This window comes from Pelodiscus sinensis, chromosome 5 (genome assembly GCF_049634645.1).
Source record: "Pelodiscus sinensis isolate JC-2024 chromosome 5, ASM4963464v1, whole genome shotgun sequence".
In the NCBI taxonomy this organism is placed as follows: Eukaryota; Metazoa; Chordata; order Testudines; family Trionychidae; genus Pelodiscus; species Pelodiscus sinensis.
This window is the reverse complement of record NC_134715.1, coordinates 72,774,046-72,799,724: the sequence shown is the minus strand read 5'-3', so window position 1 is coordinate 72,799,724 and position 25,679 is coordinate 72,774,046. Positions and strand designations below refer to the sequence as shown.

At 41.3% G+C, this 25,679-nt stretch overlaps 1 protein-coding gene across 2 annotated transcripts in view; it reads right to left on the bottom strand.

Moving 5' to 3' along the window:
* The window catches only part of TENM3 (teneurin transmembrane protein 3), a 2,294,790-nt gene that overhangs the window by 2,181,355 nt on the left and 87,756 nt on the right, over positions 1 to 25,679 (bottom strand). For both annotated transcript variants that reach the window (XM_075930244.1, XM_075930245.1), the window contains one exon: positions 10,165 to 10,286. The gene's annotated coding sequence lies outside the window, so the exon portion shown is untranslated. The remainder of the gene's footprint in view (positions 1 to 10,164; positions 10,287 to 25,679) is intronic.

The following is a 25,679-nucleotide window of genomic DNA, read 5'->3' as shown; positions in this document are numbered from 1 at the left end:
TATAAAGTTTGCCACCAAAATGAAAACATTAATTGTTAAGAGAACATTTTACCTAAGTCAAGTGTATTTACTTTATAAAAAATGAATGGAAGAAACCCAATTTAATGTCCTCAGGCTTTGCAAAATATAAGAGGGCTTTTGTTTTTATGTGTGTATGTGTGTTTTTAAATGTAATTCACACATTATTCCTAGTGAAATACTAGGGGTTCCTTTTGCCACTGTTGGTACCAGATGGTGAATTTCAGCTGGATTTACTAAGCTAGAGTTTTAAATACATGCATTCTGGCACAGTATTCCCAAGGTGTACTTTTTATTTCATCTTTTCATTTTCTAATTTCCATCCCTTTCAGGTGGAAATCACTTCAGTAAAATGGATAATTGGTTGTGCTTTGCAGTGTTGAAATGTTTGCCTCAGGTTATGTCAGTCTCTAAAATTAAGACAGGAGAAAGAAGTACTCAGTCATTTTCTCTTTCACACGCCCTTTCATCAGATTTTCATCTTATCCTCCTCAATGGTGTCCAAAGTAATCTTTTTTCTTTTAAAAAGGCTTTTTTCTGCTTTCTTTATTTTTATCTCCTTGTATTCTCCAAGTTAGTTATGATTTTTCTTTGTCTCTTTTATTGAGTCCTTCACATTTAAACCATATTTGCAATGCCAACTGCATTTAATGGTCAACCCTACTGCTCAGTTCCATTTCCACCACAAGTTACCAGTCAAGAAAAGTTCCATACAGCGCTATATTTATCTCTATAATTATAGACTTCTTTGATTTTTTTATTCTCACAAAGAATCATTCAACTAAAATGCAGGTATATCAAAATGATATACAAACCCACTGCTAGAGGATTTTCCTAAGAGCCTCACTGCCCCTGACGGAGCCTTTCCTCACCAGTGGAGACTTACACAGTGGTTGCAAAATCTCTAACAGTGAGGAGGCAGTGGGACACTCTGCTACTAAAAATAGCATTGAAGATGTGAGAGGAACTGATGGAGAACCATGGAGCATAAAGGATTTTTGCATCTCTACAGTCACCTAAGCAGTGCTTCACTTTCTAACCCCGCTACTCTGATATGTTTATACTATAAACACTGCCATAAGTGCAGACTAACTCTTAGAGGCTATAAGATGGAGAGATAGAGGCTCTGGATAAAGATTCTGCCCTGCTGCTTCAACATATCTGGAGATGAAGGAAGACTGTCGCTGAATCCATCTAACAGCTGAATCAGGTCTGTGTACCATTACTGTTCGGACCAACCTTGGGAAATCAGGATCACCCTTCCCCTGTCCTGATGTGTTTTCCCACCCCATACTCTGAATCGACTGAAAATGGGAGGAAAGCACAAAGAAGGTTCTTTCCTCAGGGCAACAGGGAAACGTCTGAAAGGTTGATTGTCTTTCCTAGTTCTTGAACGGTTTTTGTTGAACTTATTTATAAATAGATTGAATTGACCCAAAATGGAATATATTTTGCACCACTTGAGCCTTTATGGTCCATTTGTACACGTGAGAATTGTTTCTGCTAAGTCAACCTGCTGACCACAGGGTCACTCTACTGTTTCCATTTACATGTAGAGCTATTAGGTGATCAAAAGAACATAAAAATAGTCATTCTGAGACAGATCATGATCCATCCATCCCAGTACCCTATCTTCGTAGAGTGAAAGGCACTACATATGCCAGAGGGAATGATGAGAACATGGCTGTTATCGTGAGCTCCATCCCTGTCTTCCACTCCCAGCTTCTGGCATTCACAGGTTTAGGATTACCTCAAGCATGGGGTTATATTTCTGACCATCTTGGCTAATAAACATATACTACATCTACACTGCAGAGTTTTTGCACAAAAACTTGAGGAGTGTCCACACTACAAGTGTATTTTTGCACAAGAAGAAGTACAGCAGATCGTCAGAAAACAGGGCTTTTTGCTCAAGAGTTATTCCTCTTTCTATGAGGAATAAGCCTTTTTGTGCAAGAACTCTTGCACAAAAAGGTGTATGTGGCTGGACAAATGGGATTTCTTGTGCAAGAAACTCCCTATTGAAAAAAGCACATGGCGGTGTGGATGCCCTATTGCGCAAAAGCACATGGCAGTGTGGATGCACTCTTGAGCAAGAACTTTTTGCAAAATAACTCTTCCTGATAGATCTATACTCTATGAAGCTATCCATTTTTCTTTAACCCATTTGCACTTTTGGTCATCACAATATCTCCTTGCAATAAGTTACAGAGGTTGATGTTGCTTTGTGTGAAGAAGCACTGTCTTCGTATTAAACCTGTTTTCATTTAATTTCGTCAGGTGATATCTTATTTTTGTATTGTAGGAAAGGATAAATAACATGCTGCTATTCACTTTTTCTATATCACTTATTATTTTATAGATCTCTATCATATCCTCATATTGTTATTTATTTCCTCCTTTACGGAAGCCCTTCCATACTATCATTTTTTTTGCCCTTCTTTTCAGTTCCTCTCTACTTTTTTGAAATGTTGTGACCAGCACAATACTGTTCAAGGTGTGGTGCATCATATCATAATGGCACATTACATTTTCTGTCTTTTCATACCAATAGCCTTTTTAACCATTGCTGCTCACTGAGAAGAAGATTTTAGAGAATTAAACACACTGACTCTAAGTACCCTTTCTTGGGTGACAATAGCTAATTTATAGCCCATCACTGTTTGTGTATATTTGGAATTATTTTTTCTAATGGGTATTACTTTGTGGTTATCTACATTGAATTTCTTCTGCCATTTTTTTGCCATGTCACCCAGTTTTAAGAGATTTCTTTTAAGTCTTTGCAGTCAGCTATGGACTTAACTATCTTGAATAATTTCATATTGCATGCTAATTTTGCACTTCAGTTTTCACCCCTTTTCTAGATCCAGATCATGAATATGTTAAAGAGCACAAGCTCCAGTACAGATACCTGGGAAACCTTGCTGTTCATTCCTCTCCATTTTTGACCCTTTGGCTATGTCTAGACACATGGCTCCACTGACAGAGCCATGTAAAATAGTTTATTCTGCATAGGCAAAGAAGCAGGGATTTAAATAATGCCTGCTTCATTAAAATAAACATGGCCACTGCGCTGTGCTGATGATCAGCTGATTTAGGCACAGCGGGGCAGTTTAAATGCACTGTGGTCGACAAGGGAAGCCTCGTGATACTTTTACATTTTACTTGTCAGAGTTTGTGCTCCTTCCTATTTTCCTCATGTTTTGATTTCTAATTTTTCAAGGACTCCTTTTTGCCTCTCAAGGCCTCCACTACTCTGATGTTTAGCCATGATGGTATTCTTTTGTTTTTTAGTATCTCCTGTGCTTTGGCTATGCATTTAGTCTGAGCATATGCTATGACATTCTTAAGTAACCTCCATATTTCCCAATATTTTACCCTCATAAATATTATTTTTAATTTCTAACTGAGTAGTACCTTCATTTTTTTATAGTTCCTCATTTTAAAATTAATTATTTTTGTGGAGATGGGGTGTTTTTTTGGGGGAGGTGTATTCCTCCTCTACAAGGTGGCCAAATTTAATTGCATTATGGTCATTATTACTGATAGGTTCAGTTTGAACCAGATTTTGCGCTTCACTTAGGACTCAATCAAGAATTGCTTCTCTCCTTATGGATTCCAGAGATAGCTACTCCAGGAAGCAGTCATTTATGGTATCTAGAAATTTTATCTCTGCATCATATCACGAAGATACATTTACATAGTTAATATGAAGAGAGTTAAAATGCACCCTTCTTCCCCATCAAAACAATCAACTAACTCTGGGTAGAGAGATGGACTTAACAATATACCCATAAACTCACAGATACAGACTATTTTGGACCAATGCAAAGACTAAAATTCCAAAAACTGACTGTATTTGCTGCCTACACCATTCTTTCTTTTATATCATGTGAGCTCCAGCAAAAGCAACTCAGCTGAACCCAGCTGCAGAAGTATGGCATAGAAAAAGATATTGCCTCACAAACAGATTGGTACAAAAACATTTAGTGTTTCATATGTCAAAACTAATATCCTGATCTCCTGGAAACACACACAGCCAATATCAGTTCAAGCAGTACCAGTATGCTGTCTTAACAGAGAAGAAAACTATTTATTATACGAGTTGCCATATTCTGTACTAGCTTCAGTTTCGGAATTGAAGTTTTATCTGGCAGAACAAAAAATATATAACAGACTTATTTCTGCTGTCATGTGATTAATTTAAATGAAGAAAGAAAGTTACTATTATTGTTTCGGATACATGTTGAGATGAATCTGAAATAATATCAATGAACAATGATGGAGTTTTCCCTTAATAAAAAATATCACTGAGGTATTTTGCAGAGAAAGAAAGATGATAAATTAACATGAAGAGAGAAAAGCAAAATATCTGTTTTGTCTTTCTATGGGTACGTTTCAATCTTAATGAATTCAACAACAGTGGTTAGCATTAAATATAGGTGCTTCTTGTGTGCAAGTTAAGACAAAAGCATATTACTAAATACAATATCCGGTGTTCTGTTTGTAGTACACTACTGTTTGTGATAATAAATAGCAAAATAAATCTTTTGTTTCATCTTCAAATATTCATAGTTTACTTCATATTTGAAATTGTTTAATAATTTTTAATCACACTCTTTCAGTAATTAAGTTAAAGCTAACCAAGAGTGACTTTAATTTGTTCAGTTAAATCAGTTTATATTGAACAAAAAAAAAACAGTTTTATGGTTTTGTCAGTATGTATTTCACCAAAACTCAAATGTCCTATCATGTTGGTCTATGCACAGTTAACTATCTTAAACAGTGGCAGAAGCCTCCATCTTATTTATGAGAGACAGGGTAACCAACTGCCTCATCTCCAATCACTTATGTTCAACTTGGGCTCTAAAATGTTGTCCTTCTTGCTTCATGCTATAAGTTGTTTTAACTGTCAGAGCTAGATTTTCACCCTGCTGTGGTCTGAACAGTTTACCTTTTTTGGCTTTTGGTAAGATTAACTATCTACTTCTAGATATGGACCTGGGTCAGGACTTGTATGAAAAATAACTCTTAATTATTAATTTGTTAAAGAAAAAGGTGTATCTGAATTGCATTAAGGGAAACAGTTATACCAAAAGTCAGATCACATCGAATGTCTTTTGGAAAAAAATGATTTATGTAGTGAATGCTATCAGCCTCTTAAAAAGAAAGAAACAGAGGGAAATGAATTCCTTAACTCAAATGAAAGGAAGAAGAAAACAAATTAGCAAACACAATAACAAGGAGAACAAAAAAATAATGCCCAGTAAATAAATCATACAGTGTATGCGTGTCTGATAATTTAAAACCATGAAAAGGAATTATAAATCTGCAAGGATCTGTTGAATCACCAAGTGGATAAATTAATGCAAGTTACACATAGCAACAGTACCAATTGGCAGAAGAAAACAGAAAACAAGTGTACATAATTGGCATTTTTTCAAAGAGATGTAATTAAGGGTACAAGAACAAAATATCCCACTGCATAGGAAAGATAAGAATTAGGGCAAAAGACCACTCTTATCTTAACCAGGAAATTTTCAATTATCTGAAACTTAAGGTCCAATTACAAAGGACGAATATAAACAAATAACAGAAGTATATAAGGAAAACATTAGAAAGGCCAAAGTGCAAAACAAGATTAAACTAGATAAAAATATAAGTGGGTAACAAGAAAACATTCAATAAACACTTTTGATAAGCTCTTGTGGTCCCTTCTGGTCCTATAATTCTATGATTCTATGATCTTTGTGATCTAAGACTTCATAATATTAATAGGTTGGAGATAGTTTGAAGGCTAAATGCACAGATATGTATCAACAATAAGTTCTCACTTTTTGCTTATTTCTTCCCCTTTTGAACACCAGTTTTGTTGGCAGTTTAGAAGATTTCTGTGGGAGAGTAGGCTGACATATAAGCAAAAAAAAAAAAAAAAAGCTTCAGCATGCAGAAGAATCACAACTGCTATAGTATTTGATAGTTTCTAGGCATCTTTAATACTGATCGGTGTTTAAGAAATGGATTATTACAAACTGCTCATCTATAAAATTCTAATACAGGTTGATCCTCTTCAGTCTGGTACCCTAGGTACCTGACCAATGCTGAACTAAAGAATTTGCTGAACCACAGCAGGTCAATATTATCTAGCAGCATTATCAACACTTCTACTGCTTACTGGGCTCTTAGATGGCATTTAAGGATAAATTAGAGATAAATAACAGGACAAAACAGTGAGAACTAGAACTGGTGGCAGTAAACAAACGTATGGGACTGTGGGGAACTTGGCTACCTCCATGATAAGTGGACATCCAGCTAACTAAAGTCATGCTGAACTACAGATGTTGCCAGACCAGAGAAGTTCAACCTGTACTTTATATTTACTAGCAATATCATCTTAGGCAAGGCCTGAACTAGGAGATACAGAAATAGATGTTGAACCTCTCTAGTCTGGCACTCTCTTGTCTGGCAAATACAAATTTTAAAGCTTGTACAACTTCCTAATCCTGCAGGCTCCAAAAAGTCCTCCTAACATCTCTTAAAAATATTAAGGTCCTAATGAATTATTATTGCCCTTCCTCCCCCTCCTCCCATATTACTGTAACACTCATTGGTCAGAAAACACAAAACCCAGCACAGCTATTCTGTCCATATAATGGTTTGGAGTAGCCACCCCAGTCTCCACACTTTGGTCCAGGGGAGGGAAGACTGTGTGTGGTAGCAATCTCAACCATCCTCTACATGGGACCTATGGAGCCATGGGGATTCCTTGGGAGTCCTGATGTGGGAAGGCCGCAGAGGTCAGCCCCTCCTACTCATGACAGCAATGAAGCAGAGTGCACCAGGCTGAAAGGGCACAGCAGGGTGGAGCAGAGCAGGCTGCTGGGTCACTCTGGCTCCTACCAGTGAATGCAGGGGGGGACACCCCCTTGCTGCATTGCCACAGCAGAGCACCCAAAAAGTGCCCCTGCTCACAATGCTTGGGAGAGCAGGCTTCAGGCAAGGGAGCAGAACAAGGGCGAGAAGGGGTGGGACAAGCATGGGTAAGGCTTGGGGAAAGGGCTGTAGTGGGAGTGGAGGAGCAGGGGTGCAGGGATGGGGCAGAGAAGGGGCCTGAAGCCGGGCAGTTGGCATGGGCCCCACACTTGTAAGGGGAGTTTTCCCCAGGCCCTAGTGATGTCCCTGAACAATGCCACATGTCTAAGCTGATCAATTACACAGTGATAACAACAACCAGCAAATACATTACTCATGTTCTTACCAAAGTGGAGTTCCGTGAGTATTCAGTGAATAATTTCAAATCAAAGAGTCACAATAATATGGAGTTTGGTAATAAGAAAGTAATGAAACATTCCATAAACTGTTTTTTCATCCAGTTTTATCCATAATATATAGTTAACTTGAATAAAGTTGTAGATTCTTTGAGCAACATTTTTCTAAATTAAATTCTAGAATGCTTCCTTATATACCTGAACTTTTTTTACCACTGTGTAATAACAAAACATTTTAAAATGGCCATATAGCATTATATGAACAAATTATTTAAATGGCACTACTGTATTTGCAATTTATCCTGTTCTATATAGCCTTCCCTTGCCCTTTTCCACATGCTAATAAGTGATTGCTGTTGAAGAGGTTTACATTTAACATCTGTCACTTGCATCCAGAAGTAGCACCTACAGGGAACTGTCAAATAGATTGTTATTCTCCTCTGTAACATTAGCAAATCTGTCTCACATAATTTACATACAGATAGTTATACTTAGGCATTCATAATTTCATTATGCTGACTGCTTCACTATTCCAGTGTATAATGTCTCTTTAATGAGCCTCAAAAATACAATATTCCTTGATTTATGACTACCTAACTGAAAAAAAAATATACAAATTGATAAAAATGCATAATATAGTCTCATTTTTCCTCTTCTCTACCTTAAATTTAAAAATGACTCATGAGTTGATCTCATAATTTGGTTTTATTTTGACAAAAGATATGATCAAATTTGACTTGCCATATTTTAGTGCCACTGTTGTTTTAATAAGTAACCTTTCAGATTTCTAAGAAAATAGTATTAGCATTACAATTTCACAAATTAAAATTGATCACTTTTTTGTCAAAGAAACAAATGTATTGGACTGCCTCTTTAAATATTTCTGTACTACAACTGCTATAGATTTCCTAAGTTATAAAGTAGAATATACCTAGACTCATCGTGCACAAATGATGACTCATAAAACAGACAACTTACATGTTCAAGTGAATCAAACAGAACTTTGTTATATCGTGCACACAGATGGTTCCACTAAAAAAGCTCTTTGCCCCTTTAAAAACTACAGCATATTAAATATTACAATATATCTGAATCAACAATTGAAAGTTCAGAATCAATGAGGGTGCCACTTTCTTCACTGCTGTGCAGAGATATTTCAGGGTTTTACCAGGAATCATACTGGGCCACCAACCACTGCAACTCCTTGGTGGTTAGTAGGGTTATACAAGTATAGTAGGGGGCTTCATTGTTTGAGTATCCAACTTAAAACAAACTTGAAGTGCAGAGCGTCAACCACTGTCTGAAAATCAGACTTTTTTAAATTATCTAAAGGGGATGGTGACTCATATTATCCTATGATCATAATGGGAATATAGAGACAATTTAAAAAAAACAAGAAACAAATAACAAAAAACATTATTTTAAGATAACAGATGGCAAACTGTATTCCCCAGACCTTTCAAAAGTCATCTTTAAGAAAAAAAATTCTGAAAAAAATTACTTGCAATAGTACTGCATATTCAAAAAGTTTGAACATTTTCATTAGATGCAGTATACTTTTAGATGACAAAAGGCACGTCTACACAACAGGGCAAAAGTCAGTTTAAGATATGCAACTTCAGCTACGTCAATTGCGTAGCTGAAGTCGAAACACCTTAATTCGGCTTTTGGCACTGTCTACACAGCAGGAAGTTGAAGGAAGAATACTTTGACTTTGCTTACTCCTCATGAGATGAGGGTTATAGAAGTTGGAGTAAGAAGTCTTCCATCTCGACATTATTTCGAAATAACGACTTGCTGCGTAGGCACATTTTATTATTTCAAATTTTTAGCTGGCAGGGAATAGAGAATCAGGTAACATACCCTTATCGTCCATATACTTGGCAATATTTCATGAAATCATATTCAGTTCTCAATATTTCCATTTTTCATCAATTAAGTGAAATGTTGGAATTCCCAACACTAGTTATACATTTTCCAAAGAAAATGGATATATGGCAATGACTTTTTGTATGTGTTGATTAAAACTGCATATCCTCAAAGTCCAACAACCTTACTAGTCACACACAAAAACTCTCTAAACAGCAAAATATCCCACCTCAAACCATTGAACTACAAATACTTTCTATTGTCACAGAATGTCTATCGAATTCTTACCTGCAAACATAACAATCTTTCCAACTTGGGTCCAACTACACTGGGGACATTCAGTTTTAAAACACATTTAAAAACACCTTAGCCACTTGTCAGTCTATTTCTCACAGAAATTAAATTTCATTTATCAAACACAAAGATTTCCATAAGTCCTGTAAACTTTTCAAACTTATCCTTTTCTATCCCTTTCTATCTATCCCATAATTAAGAGACGTGACTGATTAACTTGGTGAACTTCCACCAAACTTGATTAGTGAATTCCTGCTGTAGCAAAAAAAAAAAAAAAAAAAAAGTGGGGGGTGAAGGGTAAGCTAGTGAGTACAGGACTGAAAATTAATTATTCCTAAAATTACAGCAACAGGATATTAACAAAATATCAATGAATTGGGATGGAGGGAGGTTGGGAGCTTGTCTCTCTGAATTACCCTTAGTGGTTACACTTCTGTTTATTCCATCCATTCCCTCATGGCTACCAACAGAAAAAAATCTTATAAACAGAAACTCTTGCAAGACTCAAAAGAGCACAGCATTTCTTACAGAAAAATAAAGAGAGTTTCAGCCTTTGTCCTCCTTCCTCAATCTGGATTCTCAAATTCTCTCGGGGAAATATTTCCGCATTCTTATAGCTCTTTTAAAGGATGTCTGGAAGAACACTGATATTCTAAAATGTATCCACAAAACCCCTTAGAAAAGAGATTTCATTCTGTTTGTTAAACCTACTTACAAATAAGTTGATCCTCAGAATTGATGGAATGCTACAATCAATATACTCTGCCGATGGGAAGAAAATCCAGAAAGTATTCTATTCTTTCCTTTCAGTAGTATTCAGTTTTTCTGGACATGTATCTATAAAATAACCAATAGAAAATGAAGAATAAAAAAAACATAATAAAAATGTTCTTAAATCAAACTATTAAGAATAAAATTGAGAAAACAGAATTATGCAATAATTTCTTGCAAAATCTATAACTTCTTTCCTAAAGACAGAATTATTACCCTGCAACCTGCTCTCATATAAACCTGTTTGTGTATACACAGATAGGGTGTGTCTAGGCTACAGAGTTTTGTCGACAAAAGTGGACTTTTGTCGACAAAACTATACCTGCGTCTACACTACTGCTGAGTTCTGTCGACATAACGTCGACAGAACTCAGCAGTTTTGTCGACGCTGGTAAACCTCATTTTACGAGGCATAACACCTTTTGTCGACAGAGTTCTGTCAACAGAAGATGTTATTGCATGTAGGGTTGTGTCTAGACTACAGGGTTTTGTCGACAAAGCAGCTTGCTTTGTCGACAGAACTGAATGTGTCTAGATGGTCTTTGTCGACAGAAGTTTTATCGACAGATACTGTCGACAAAACTTCTGTCGACAAAACTCTGTAGTCTAGACGTACCCATAGATAGATAGATAGATAGACAGACAGATGTTGCTTATTTAGATTGGCACGTAATATCAAACTGTTAAAGTTAATACATAAGCAGCCAACTGATAGTCTGACATTAGGAACATGACGATCATAGAGGAAATTGGTAGATTCTTCCTGAACAGCATTGCTAGCTGGTCATACATTATGTAGAACAATTTAAGTACATATTATAGTCAGTATGTAAACCTAAACAGTAGTCTTTTTTTTAAACAATAAAGACAATTCCACTAAAAGACTAAAAACAAAATTGTGTTAAAAGCAGCTGCAGCTGCCGTCCTTTCAACTGTTTCCTGTTGGAATCAATACACATGACAGACAGAATTCCAAACAAAATGACAAAAATATACATGATTGAGCATATTGCAGTGGTAAGTTGATTGAGGGCTTGGCCTTCCTCTTAGACATACTGGTACTAATCACTATTGTATATCGATCCTGTAAGTGTGCAGTGTTTTGTCCATACATGCATAATTGCTGACTTTACAAGCTATTCGGAGGCTCACGTCTCTGCACACAATCAAGCACTGAATGGATATAAAACTAGAATAGTAGGTTACTATAAATCTGGTCATTAAGCTAGCCAATTTATAGTTATATTTTCACTACAAAAGACATGGAGTTTTCTACAACTGACTTCTGTTGTGACAGAAAAAGAGACATTGCATATAGTTTTAAAAGAAGACGTAATTTTCCATTGACTTCTTTGTAAAAGATGCAGAGCTTCTCAATTTTCTATAAGGCTTAGTGCTCCCCTCAAACAAGATACCAAAAGATAAGAAATGGCTCACTTTTTGATTTCTTTGTCATAACGCAACAGTGAGGTTGCCTGCCTTAGCATTTATTGTTGAGATATACACTTGATGAGATAGCATTCTTAGATTTTGTATTCTCAATAATTTTCATGCAGAAAATAGGTTTCCATATCCTTTTAATGTAGCATAAAGAGATGAGGAGGATCTATTTTACTCTTTTGAATTGAAATATCTCATCTGTTTTCCTATATTCTGGCCAATCTACTACAATTATTGGGTCATGCTCTGAAGACTTTGAAGTAGGGAGGTACAGGAATTCCCATTAGCTTAACTAAAGAAACATCCTTATTCTTAAAGGAAGAATATAGAATAAGATGGTAGAATTTCAATTTGGTATTAAAAATCAGAGAGCCAAGGATACAAAAGTTAAGAACAAATCTAGAACGTTTTCAATGAAAGAAAACTTGAAATTGTTTACCCCCTGAATAAAATGTAAGGTCCAGTCCAGCCTCAGCCCTGGGGAGGGCACTTAAAGTGAGTTCACAATTTTTTTCTAATTACAAGTGGGTTACGCCAAAGGGGTGTGCTGTGTGGCAGGCATGTTCTGTGCCTAAACAGCATGAAGGGCACAGAATAGTTATTAATATGTCTGCAGATGGAATGGAAATCTTGCCTGCACAGCTCCTTGAAGGTCTCAGATTGGAACTCTTTAGTACTTCTCACAAGGTTTTTGGGAGGCCAGCCTTATTCTCCATGGTAGACACCTTCCCACACCAAGCCACCAATAAGTAGTCTGGCATTATTGAACCAGAAAGCATTGCAGAGTAAGTCCCTCCCACGCCTTCAGGCTCCTGCCCTGGCTAGCCTCTTACCAGACCTGCCTGCCTCTGAGCTGACTGGGTGCATACACTCCCCTGATAACTCTATGCACTGCTGTAAAGTGCCCACTTTAAAGTAAACATTTGGCCTGGCATGGAACACATACCCATTGTCTTTACAGAAACCCTCAGTGTTGGCTAAGAGATTATGGTTAGATTTAACATTACAGGAGATATATTGTGTCTGCCCTTGTAATTTTTCATTGTAGCTGGGACTGCAACCAGCTCAGTACGTACTCTGTCTCTTCCAGCATCTGCCCATCTGGGTCAGATCTGCAGGAAAAAGCGGACAAGGGAGAACATGTTCCAGGGGCAGATGGACTGAATGAACTCCCTAATGAAGGAGATGTGGACAGAGCGCCTGAACCACATTATGGAACGCCAGGAGGGAAGAGCCACTGAGGAGGTGCAGGCGAAGCATCAGGAGATCAAGACGACCAGATTTCACTCCCTGGCTACTGTTATGGAGCTCCTGGCATCATGCCTGGGGAGAGCCTCCTCCCAGAACCCTGACTGCCTCAATGACAACCCTGGTCCCTTGTCTTCCAGCCCCTTTGCTTCCACTGGGGCCCCAGGGCACATGGGCGAGGGGATCTCAAGGGCAGCCTTGCTCTCCAGAACCTTGGGAGAAAGAAAGTAGACTCATTTGTGTTCCTATGTCCCCCATACCCTTTCTGGTTCCCACCTTTTCCCTTTCCCTGCTGTTTCCTCCAAATAGAAACATTTATTCAAAGAAGAAGAGTTTTTCTATTGCTTGAACTGCAGGGATGGAGTGGGGGATTAAAGGCAAACACGGGGAATACAAGGGCAAATTGTTGAGAGTCTCAAAACTGGCCTTGCATAAAGCTGGCCTTCAAGGTCTCTCTGATTTTTGCTGTGCTTTGCCATGTTCTCCTTATCATGGTGGTGTCTGGATGCTCAAATTCTTTGGCTAGATGCTTTGCCTCAGTCCCCCACCCTGCCAGATAACATTCCCTTTGTGATGTCTAATGTGAGTGAGAGCAAGGCGGAAATGTAAGTTCGCTGAGCTCAAGTTGAGTTTAAACCTCCCCTTTGAACATACAAATTCATGTTCGACCACCATTCTGCACTTGCTCAGCTTGTTGTTGAACTCCTTCTTGCTGGGGTCCAGGCTGCTTGTGTACAACTTCATGAGCCATGGTAGCAAGAGTTAGGCTGGCTCATTAAGGATCACATTAGGCATTTCCACCTTTCTGACTCTGATTTTCCTGTCTGAGAAAAAAAGTGACACTGTGCATCATTTGGAAGAGGCAGGAGTCCCAAAAGATGCATGCTTCATGCACCTCTCTCAACCATCACATATTGATGTCAGTGAAATGACCCTTGTGGTCCACTAGCACGTATAGTACCACAGAGAAGCACCACAGAGAAGTACCCCTTGTAGCTGATGTACTCCAAGGCAAGGCGGTTGGGGACCAAGATGGGGATGTACATTCTGTCGATTACTCCACTGCAATTAAGGAACCCCATCACAGCAGAGGCATTCATTCTGCTGTCCACATTTCCAAAAGTCACAACTCTCCATAGCAGAATGTTATTGGTATTTGCAAAGCAGCAGCCCCCACTGAAGTTTTACCCACTCCACATTGATTTGCCACTAACTGGTACCTGTCTGGCATTGCAAACTTCCATAAGGCAATTGCCATGCACTTCTCCACGGTCATAGCGAGTCTCATTTGGATATTATTGCACCTCAGGGCAGGGGCAAGACATTTGCAAAGTTCCAAGAACATGGCCCTGCACATTTGGAAGTTCTGCAGCCACTGCTGATCGTCCCATGTCTATATCACATTACAGTCCCACCCAAGGTAGCAGGGACAGAAGTTGTATGCTCCAGGACATAGCTTGCTTTTCATCCCATTCCCCAGACTACCAGGGAGTGAGGGGAAAGTACTTGCATTCCATGCATAACTCTCACACCTGGCTGGTGGGCTTCCCTTACTCACTGATAGTCCGTGGAATGGGATAAAAAGCAGCCTGCATCCCAGAGTGCTCAGCCACTGCTCCCTCCCACACTCCCGAAACTCCACTCTTGGTCCCACAAGTCTGAGCTTGTCTCATGGCACCAGAACCAGCAATACACTGTGTCCAGATGATTGACTATTGTCTGTGATAGAATCAGCGACAAGTCTTGTGTGAGAAGCACCTCTATGCCATGCCAAGCCTCATCCTCATCCTCTTCCTGGAGATGCAATATATATTGGCTTTCCAACTACTGCTCCATGACACACATCACCATCACAATAGTTCGCTGCAAACCAAGCTCTATGCTCATGCTGCTATGGTATCTGCATGGACAACAAGGGTACAAAAAGGCATGAGCACATTGCCTCCCATTTATCTCACTCAACGGGGGAGGGACTAGATGAGTTAATGATGGGATGCTGGCAACAGAAACTGGTTAAGAGGCTATGTTAACAACTGAGCTTAATTCCAAATTTTGTGAAAGATGTCACTTCTTAAATCTCTTTGTAGTGCCACACACCAAGGCTAAAATTTCTGTATGAATACTGAAGGATTTAGTTCTGGGGGATCACAAGTAGGTCTGCTGATGACATTGAGTCTGTTTCTACCTGCCTGATTCATACACTGTGAATGAAAGGTCAGGTGACACAAAAACAGCTATATATAAGCCTTGCCATGTTGACATTTATGCTGATTTTATTCTAGTTCTTCCTTTCTGTAAGGTATAAATTCAGAACTTTAGCATATAATGCAGTTTTATTCTGCTATCAGCAGAGAAACTGAAGTTATGGTAAAGAACATCTGTAGGTAGCATTTAAAAGTAGAAATAAAATAGAAATCAGTAACAGAACAACAGAATACTAGAAATGCCTACATTATAGGCCATTGATATAACATTTTTATAAAGAACAATGTAAGTACTTTACAGTACTTATACAGTACAAGGTAATTGAGTATAAGCCCTTCGCCCCCTTACATTCTGGGTGCGGTATACTGTCCTGTCTCAAGACACTGAGACTGCATACAGAGAGAATAATGAGAATGCTCTACAGTCTTAGCTGAGAGCCAGCTGGCTTTTGGCTCATGCAGTAGAGGGTCATGTACTAAGCTCCAGAGGTCTCAGGTTCAATGCTGCCTGTTGGCATTACCTAGGCACCAACCCAAGCCTGCCCCTGCACAATGACCTTTTAAAAGCATCAACCGCATGGCTTGCCATCACGTCACCCATTATGCTCTCATCTGCCATGCCAGGATGTTAGGGAAAAAACACTCAGATGAGAGCAAGGGATATCAGTTTAATTCCTAACCAGTCCCTGGTTGCCAGCCTCACAATCCATCTGCCTAGTTTTGACCTGCCCAGTTATCAGTTGTCCCTGTTGAAAAGATTCTGGACTGGGTAAAGTTGTCATGCACTCAGCCAATATCACGGGGGCCTCCATGATAGCCCTTTGTGCAGCGGTGGCACAACAAAGATGTTGACACACATTGTCAATGAATGCCTGCTGACTGGAACTGCATCCCACCACTGAAGATGCCATCAGTAATCTAGATGACTATGCACATACTAAATAAAATCATGTAAGTAAAAAATGAAGATCCTGCAGATTATTCTGATTTCCTTTATTGATTGGCCCTATATTATTTTGGCCCTATAAGTATGATAGTTTGAATGTTATAGAGTTTAAGTACTTAGACATATTTCCTTGCTCATGTACAGTGAGGAAGTCGGATACAGGGAAGAATCACAAGGAGGAACAAGCCACAAAGGAGGACCCCTGATTCGGATGGAGAAGTCAGGGCAATCAACTGGTTATCTAAGGTGTTTGTACACCAGTGCAAGAAGCCTGGGAAACAAACAGAAACAATTAGGAGCTCTGGGCCAGTTAAAGAACTATGATTTGATTGGAATAACGGAGACTTGGTGGGATGACTTGCACGACTGGAGCACTGTCATGGAAGGGTATAAACTGTTCAGGAAGAACAGGTTGGGGAGAAAAGGAGGAGGAGTTGCACTGTATGTAAGAAAGCAGTATGGCTGCTCAGAGCTCCAGTACTTAGAGGGAGAAAAGACTGTTAAGAGTCTATCGGTTAAATTTAGAGGTGGAAGCAACAGGGGTGATGTTGTGGTTGGTGTCTGCTATAGACCGCCAGATCAGGTGAATGAGGTAGGCAAACTTTCTTTCGACAACTGAGAGAAACTTCCAGATCACAGGCCCTGGTTCTCACAGGCAACTTTAATCACTCTGACATCCGTTGGGAGACCAATAAAGCAGTACACAGACAATCCAGGAATTTTTTGGAGAATGTTGGGGATAACTTCTTGGTACAAGTGCTGAAGGAACTGACCAAGGGCCATGCACAGCTTGACCTGCTGCTGACAAACAGGGAGGAACTAGTAGGGCAAGTAGAGGTGGGTGACAACCTGGGAAGCAGTAATCCTGTGATGGTATATTTCAGGATCCTGACCAAAGGAAGAAAGGAGAGTGGCAAAATACACACCCTGGATTTCAGAGGAGCAGACTTTGCCTCCTTCAGAGAACTGATGGGCAGGATCCCCTAGGCTGCTTACACGAAGGGGAAAGGAGTCCAGGAGAACTGGAAATATTTTAAAGAAGCCTTATTAAAGGCACAGGAAGAAGCCATCCCGATGCGCAGCAAGAAAAGCAAATATGGTAGGTGACCAGACTGGCTTACCGGGGACACCATGGTGAGCTTAAACAGAAAAAGGAAACTTACAGGAAGTGGAAACTTAGACTGATGGCTACGGAGGAGTATAAATATATTGCTCGAGAATGCAGAGGAGTTATCAGGAAGGCAAAAGTGCAACTGGAATTGCAGCTGGCAAGAGACGTGAAGCGTAACAAGAAAGGTTTCTACAGGCATGTTAGCAATAAGAGGGTGATCAGAGAGGTTTGTGGCCCTTACTGGATGAGGGAGGCAACCTAGTGACAGATGGATGTGGGGAAAACTGAAGTACTCAATGTTTTCTTTGCCTCTGTCTTCACGGACAAGGTCAGCTCCCAGACAAATGTACTAGCGCAATACAGTATGTACTAGCCCTTGGTGGGGAAAGAACAAGATTGGAACTATTTAGAAAAGGTAAACATACACAAATCCCTGGGCCCTGATTTACTGCATCCAAGGGTACTGAGAGAGTTGGCAAATGTCATTGTGGAGCCTTTGGCCATTATCTTTGAAAACTTATGGAGATTGGGAGAGATCCCGGATGATTGGAAAAAGGAAAATATAGTGTCCTTCTTCCTTTTTTAAAGGACAATCCAGGGAACTACAGACCGGTCAGCCTTACCTCAATTCCCAGACAAATCATGGAGGAGATCCTCAAGAAATCCATTTTGAAGCACTTGGAAGAAGGGAAAGTGATCAGGAATAGTCAACATGGATTCACAAAGGGCTAGTCGTGCCTGACCAATCTGATTAGATTCTGATGAGGTAACTGGCTCTGTAGATATGGGAAAGTCAGTGGATGTGATATACCTTGACTTTAGCAAAGCTTTTGATATGGTCTCCCACAATATTCTTGCCAGCAAGTTAAGGGAAGATGGACTGGATAAATGGTAAGATGGATAGAAAGCTGGCTATACTGTCTGGCCCAACGGGTAATGATCAACAGCTCAATGTCAGATTGGCAGGCAGGCAGTTTCTAGTGGAGTGCCCCAAGGATCAGTTCTTGAACCAGTTTTGTTCAACATCTTTATTAATGACCTGGATGAGGGGATGGATTACACCCTCAGCAAGTTTGCAGATGACACTAAGCTAGGTAGAGAGGTAGATTCGCTGGAGGGCAGTGATGTGGTCCAGAGTGACTTGGACAGATTAGAGGATTGGACCAAAAGAAATCTCTTGAGGTTCAACAAGGACAAGTACAGAGTCCTGCACTTGAGACGGAAGAATACTAAGCATTGTTATAGGCTGGGGATTGAATTGCTAAGTAGCAGTTCGGCAGAAAAGGACCTGGGGATTACAGTGGATGAGAAGCTGAATGAGAGTCAACAGTGTGCCCTTGTAGCCAAGAAGGCTAACGGTATATTAGGGTGCATTAGGAGGAGCATTGCTAGCAGATCCAGAGAAGTGATTATTCCCCTTTATTCAGCTCTGGTGAGGCCACATCTGGAGTACTGTGTCCAGTTCTGGGCCCCCCACTATAGAAAGGATGTGGACGCATTGGCGACCAAAATGATCAGGGGGCTAGAGCACATGACCTATGAGGAGAGACTGAGGGATTTGGCTTTGTTTAGTCTGCAGAAGAGAAGAGTGAGGGGGGATTTGATAGCAGCCTTCAACTTCTTGAAGGGAGGTTCCAAAGAGGACGGAGAAAGGCTGTTCACAATAGTGACAGATGGCAGAACAAGGAGCAATGGTCTCAAGTTACAGTGGGGGAAGTCTAGGTTGGATATTAGGAAAAACTATTTCACTAGGAGGGTGATTAAGCACTGGAATGGGTTACCTAGGGAGGTAGTGGAATCTTCATCCCTGGAGGTGTTTAAGTCTCGGCTTGACAAAGCCCTGACTGGGTTGATTTAGTTGGGATTGGTCCTGCCTTGGGCAGGGGGCTGGACTTGAGGACCTCCTAAGATCTCTTCCAGCTCTGATTCTATGATACATCTCAACATATTTTCTGCAGAGTTTGTAGTGAACTTGCCAACTGAAATAACCCCTTGGTAACAATCATTATTTTATGTTCCTTTGCTAGCAACAGAAGGAATACAGAGAACGCTAGTCCTCTGTTACTGACTAATATTAAAAAGGAAAGGTATTTTAAACATAAGACATACTGGGAAGAAGAAGTTCACAGTACAGCAAAAATAACATCAGTACTTAACATAAAAATTAAAATCTTTACTTTTATTATTATTCCATGCAGTTCAGAGTAAAGGAAAGATATTCCATTGCCTATTGATATAAATACAGTTGTTTTGTATGTGAGTGAAAATAAAATGATTTGTCCTTTGTAGAAAAGTAATACCTCATGATTGCCTTAAGAGTATAAAGCGGATTCTTACTCAGACATTTCGCTAATTGGCTAAAAATATTTCACTACAAAAAAAATGAGCTTTTAAACTGAAAATGAATAGATATAACTATTTTAAAATGTCAAACTGCTTTCTTCACAAAGATTCTGATTGTAAGTCTTCATATCTCCCTTTATCATTTGCAGGATGTTTTTTGTAACTATAGGGAAAATGAGTGATAGTGCAGCTGGGCAGGCATCCAGGAGCAAAATGGACAAGCACACATGTAAGGTAAACAATACACCTATCATGCATCTCCTCTGAGTCTACCCACTATACCTAGAGCTGAGGAAACAGCAGGACTATAATATAATGCATCAGGCCTTCAGTCTTTCTCTCCACACTTCCAGAAATCTTGTGTTACATCTAATTTCTTCTCTATCTGATTGTAAGCTCCTTGAGGAAGTAGCTTAACTTATTTTATGTCTGTATAGTATCTTGCAGGTACTGCTACAGGGAAAATTGTAATCCATACTTCATGTACTCTCTGATTCCATTGCTATACAATTTCCCATAGAATCAACCTCTCACCCTGTAACTCTGCTGAAGAACTTAAACTTTCTCTAGCTTCTCATCCTCAAATAAATAATTCTAACAGCTACCGCTTTTAAGAATACTTTACAGCAGTAAATCAAATGTAACTATGTATCTGCTGGCAGCCTAATACAAAAATTTTGAGCTATATTATCTGACAGTGAGTCCACCTGTACTGTTTACATGCATAAGAGCTTGCAGGAACAGAGCCTAAACTTGTAACTTTAATGTTATATTCATACTAGGGGACCGAGCCCCCTGCTCACTATGCTTGCCAAGCCCCCAGTTTTGCAGCCAGAGAGCCTGTTAACCTTGCACTGAGACTCGCTGTGTTCTCCATGGCCCCAAGTCACTCGCACCCTTCTCCTCTCCCACCCACCACACCCCTGGATGGTCCCCTCTGTCTAAATGCTCTTGGCCCATTCCACCTACTCATGCCCATTTATCGCTAGCCAGTCCCCCCTGCCTACACCCTTCCCACTCCTGTCCCACCCACCAATAAAATAATCTATGGCCCACAGCCCACTCCTATCCTTCCATCCCTAGCCCCTCCTCCATCTTCCGTTTCTACGCCCCCTTTTCCCCGTCTCCATTCCTACCCCCATCATCCTCCCTAACTCCCATCCCCCTCCTTCTGCCTCTACCCTCATCTCCATTCCTACATCCACTCATCCTTAACTCCTCCTCCTCCCCATCCCATACTGCCTAGCCCCCCTTTCACCTCCTTCTTTCATATTCCTACACCCCATTCTTCCTTAACTCCTCCCCCTCGACATCTCCACACTGCCCATCTCCCCACCTCCATTCCTATATCCTCCTCATCCCCACCATCCCCCCTTACCACCTCACCCATCCCATTTCCTCCTTCCCTAGGCACACCCTGCCCCCTCCCGCAAACAGGCAACGTAACCAGCACTGAAACTGCGCCTGGCCAGTATACAGGAATTTCTGTGAGGGGGATACTCCAGGTGCTGAGACAGCAGGATCTGGCCAGCTGCCTGGAGAGGTGGAAGCAAAGGTGGCATTGCTGGGGTGCTGTGAAGTGGGAAAGGGGATGTCTATGGGCAGAGGAAATGGAAAGGAGGCAAAGAAAGAGGCTGCAAGGAGGATCAGAGAGCAGGGGTTCCTTTGGGAAGTCAGATTGAGAAGGAGGAATAGGAGTCTGTGAAGGGGCACGAGAGTGGCTGAGGACACACATGGAGGATGTAAAGAGGGCTGAGGAGCTATGCCCTGGAGGGCGGGGGCAGTGTCTCCGGGCACCACCATGAAGAAACAGGTGCCCCCCCCCCACTAGCCTTCCCCCACTCAGCAGAAGGGAACATGGTGTAGTGGTTGCTTCCCTTGAGCAGGGAACCACCATGGCTGGCCTGGCATGCGGCCAACACCTCCCCTTAGCCATCAGGCTGTGTGCCATTTCCCTTGTGAGCCTGTTCCTGAATGCTGCCTCAGGCCCTTTGGCTGCCAGGGAGGCCACAATGTCCCCAAGTCCCACCACCCCAGAGACTCTACGTGGGGTCTCCCCTGCAAGCAATTGCAGTGACTCTGCCGCAGCCCTATTCCCTGCAGCAGGCTGATCTGCAGCAGTGTCTAGGCTCTGGATGGAGTTACTACCTGCTCTGGATACTGTTCTGGGGTTGCCAAAGGCACCTCACAGTCCATCCTGGGCAGATTGCACTTCCCCCAGGTCCTGCCTGCTCAGCTTTGGCCATGACCTTTTGGGAGGTGAAATGTGCCCAGGCTGGGCTACAATGCAGCTTTGCTATCCCCCAAAGAGTGTCTGGGGCAGGGAGCCACGGGAGGGCAAAGGCTGCAGGACACAGAGGGTACATCTAAACTACATGGCTCCGTCAATGGAGCCATGTAGATTTGTTTGTTCGGCAAAGGGAAATGAAGCCGCTATTTAAATAGTCGCGGCTTCATTTAAATTTACATGGCTGCCGCGCTGAGCTGACAAACAGCTGATCAGCTGTTTGTTGGCTCAGCACACTAAACTGGATGCTCCCCTGCCAACATGAAAGCCCTTTATCGACCTCCCCGGTTAATCTCATCCTACAAGGCATAATGGGGAGGTCGATAAAGGGCTTTCAGGTCAGTGCGGGAGCATCCAGACTAGCGTGCAGAGCCGACAAACAGCTGATCAGCTGTTTGTCAGCTCAGCGCAGCAGCCATGTAAATTTAAATGAAGCCACGATTATTTAAATCGCGGCTTCATTTCCCTTTGCCGATCAGCCTAATCTACATGGCTCCATCAATGGAGCCATGTAGTTTAGACACACCCAGAGTGATGTAATGACATCTCTCTGTTGTCCCACAGGAAAAACTTTTTTTATATAGCGAGAGATTTGTTTTCATTTATATATGTATGTGAATTCATCATGAATAACATTAAGTCCAATTTAACTTTTTAATGATAAAATATAAAACCCAATTAACATTATAAATAATATTTAGGATACTGTAAATGATTGTTTAACTAAGCCAGTGGTTCTTAAACTTTTTGGCCCATGGCCCATCTAACTCATTGCAAACCTTTCTGTGGACCACTAGTTGCTAATGGAAACTTGCAGTTAATTACATAATTACTCCCGTGCCACTTTGTTAGTGTTGCAGCAAGGGAGAATGGTTCAGTTTAATCAGTAAGAAAGAAAATATTAATTTAATTTGTAAAACCGGGAGGACTGAGGTTCATGGCTCCCCCAGGTCACATTTACCCTTCCAGGGTTGTGGGATTACTGGATTTTGTGGCCCTCGCTAGGCTCTGGGGCGGAGACAAAAATGAGAGATTGAGTGTGAAGGATGTGGTTGCCAGCAAGTAGAATAAGGATGGGGATGCATGATTTAGATGAGAAATGGGGGTGAGGGTGAGAGGTCTCGGTGGAAGTTGGGGTGCAGGAGCAGGCAGGGATTAGGGTGTCTGGCCAGGGGGCAAGAGCAAGGGAAGATGCAGTGTATGGTCAGGAGGGAGGGTGAAGGAGCAAGGGAGGGTGCAGGAGCATGCAGTGGTACAGGGTGTCTCACTAAGGGGGGAGGATGCAGGAGAAAGGGGGGATTCAGGAGCAGGCTGGGAGTGGGGTATCTGGCCAGGGGGTAAGGTGCAGGAACAAGATAGTGGTACTCAGTCTCAGTGGGAAGGTGCATGAAGGGGGGGGTGAAGGGTCTGGGCATGAGAGGAAGAGAGGGCACTTACTTGCTTTTGCGCCCTGCGCTGCTCCCAGGCTCTGTGTCCTAGGCATGGTCACCCATTGCTCCAATTAGCCGAAATCCAGCCAATGGGAACATCAGGGAAAGCCTTCAGGCAGCATGTCCATGTGCTGTTGTTCCTCCAATCAGGAGAACGGGAGCGGCAGTGTGCAGATCCACTTGTGGATCCACTTCTTTCCCATGAACCATATCTGGTGGGGAGGCTAGGGGATTTTCCCCCCGCCCCAGGTGGGAAGCCGGTGCTGGCACGCCAACCTTACAGGGACAGAGGGTGAGACTGGAGCACCAGAATAGGCTTCCCACTGAGGGGAGAGACAGGGAGAAAGAGGAAAGGGGGGGTTGAATTCCACCTGGAGACCACCTGAAAGTTGGCTATGGACCACTAGTGATTCACAGACTGTAGTTTGAGAACCACTGAACTAAGTTATTTTTCTCTTTGAAAGCTTTTGTGCAAATTAATTATAAACAAGATACCAACATATAAACACCATAATAGAACCTTCACCTTTCATTACAACTGCAAATATTTTTGATCATCTTAGTGGTGCTCAGTCCAGCCATGAGTGGAGGGGACTGGACTTGATCTCTCAATCTCTCTTTTCGTTCTAGAATTCTATAAAGAGTCTCAGAAGGACAACCATGTTAGTCTGCATTTGCAAAAACAACAAGGAGTTCAGTAGCACCTTAGGGATTTTCATTAGGGCATAAAGCTTTCATGGGTAAAACCCACCTCATCCGATTAATTGGAGTGGAGTTTACAGAGGTGTGGGTGGATATTGTGACAAAACTCCTATGAAAACTCGATGGGTTCTGCACTTGATGGCAGATTTTGCTTTCCTCAGAGGCTCACAGAAGCTCACAGTTCTAGGCATCACATATAGGGCTTGAGTTTACTATTTGTTGGTCTCATTTCATCATTGTCCAGCATATAGTAGAACAGAATATAAACTCCACAGTCCTTTTCCTTGAGTGGAAATGGGGAGGTGGATTTTGGGGGGGAACTCTCTACTCCAGGTTCCAGCCCAAGACCCTGTAATAGTAGCTGCCTGTGTGAATCTCCAACACCTGCTATAAGACAGCTCCAAGAGCACGGGACTACTTCCCCACACCTTCCCCAACACCTTCCTTCTCTATCGTTCATCTTCCTAGTATGCAGTTGTCTCCTTTCTTCCTACTCCCGGTGGCACCCTCCTCCATTCTCTCAGCCAGGGGTGGCCCGTGAGGCTAGGCAAATTAGACAGTTGCCTAGGGCGCTGCTGGCCCAGGTGCCCCATGATGACGTCATGGCCATTGACTGCCATGCAGATGGGGGCACCCGATTGCGCGTTCTGCCTGGGACGCCAGGTGCCGCAGCTGGCCTTGGGCCACTCCTGCTCTCATCTACATGCGCACCCCAATTGTAGGCAAATCAACTTTTATAGCTAGTCTGTACTGGTTTTCTTAACTACCCCCAGCCCCAGGTGTCCGAATTCACCTAGGCTGGTCTGACTGGGCAGGTCTGGTTAATTAGCCCCAGGTGTTCCACTGCCCCTGGTTGTCTCTGCTGGTTCTAAACCAGTTCCTCCCTGTTACTCTGGGAACAGAGATCTCCTCATTCTGATGCTTATGTATCTCCCCTCCACTACTTTTTTATCACCTTCTGCTCCAACCTTGTGACATATATAAAGACAACAGAAGAAAGAGGGTACTTGTGTAAACAAGGCTAATCAAGTCAGCCTGGAAGTGCTCATACACAGAATTTGATGTGGAAATGTGCATATCAAGAGATAGAGAATTGCCTTTGTAATGTGTTAATCAGTTAAGATCCTTATTCAATACTAAGTGGATATTACTGAATTTGCAAATGAATTCCAGTTCAGCCCTCTCCCTTTGTAATCAGGTTTTGAAATTCTTTTGTTGAAGAATGTCTAGTTTTAAATCCATAACTGAATGTCCAGGAAAGTTAAGGTGTCCCTCTGAAGGTTTATGTATGTTACCACTCCTGATGTCCCTTTAACATGTATATAGGCCAAACAGGACAGTCTCTATGCCAAAGGATAAATTGACACAAATCAGACATCAGGATGACTACTTTACTACTAAAGGATATTATGATATAGTTCATGAATGATGATAGCCCACTACTTGTGGCTTGACAGTATGTCACTGTAGTATGAATACTATTTTATGTCTCTGGGAAGTCCCTTATGGCATTCGATAACTCATAAAATTAATTTTTACTGTTCTCCTGTAACAGGCCTGATGACAAAACATATTTTTTTATTACAAGGTAGAAAATGTCTAGTGCTAGCTTTTTACTAAAATATTTTTCTTTTGTGATTTAATTTATAAAGTTTCATCTCCTTGCATGAATTAAATTCTCTGCTTCAAAGCACATTGTAGTATTTCAATAAGTCTCTTTCAGAGTACAGCATAAACCCTCAGAAGTG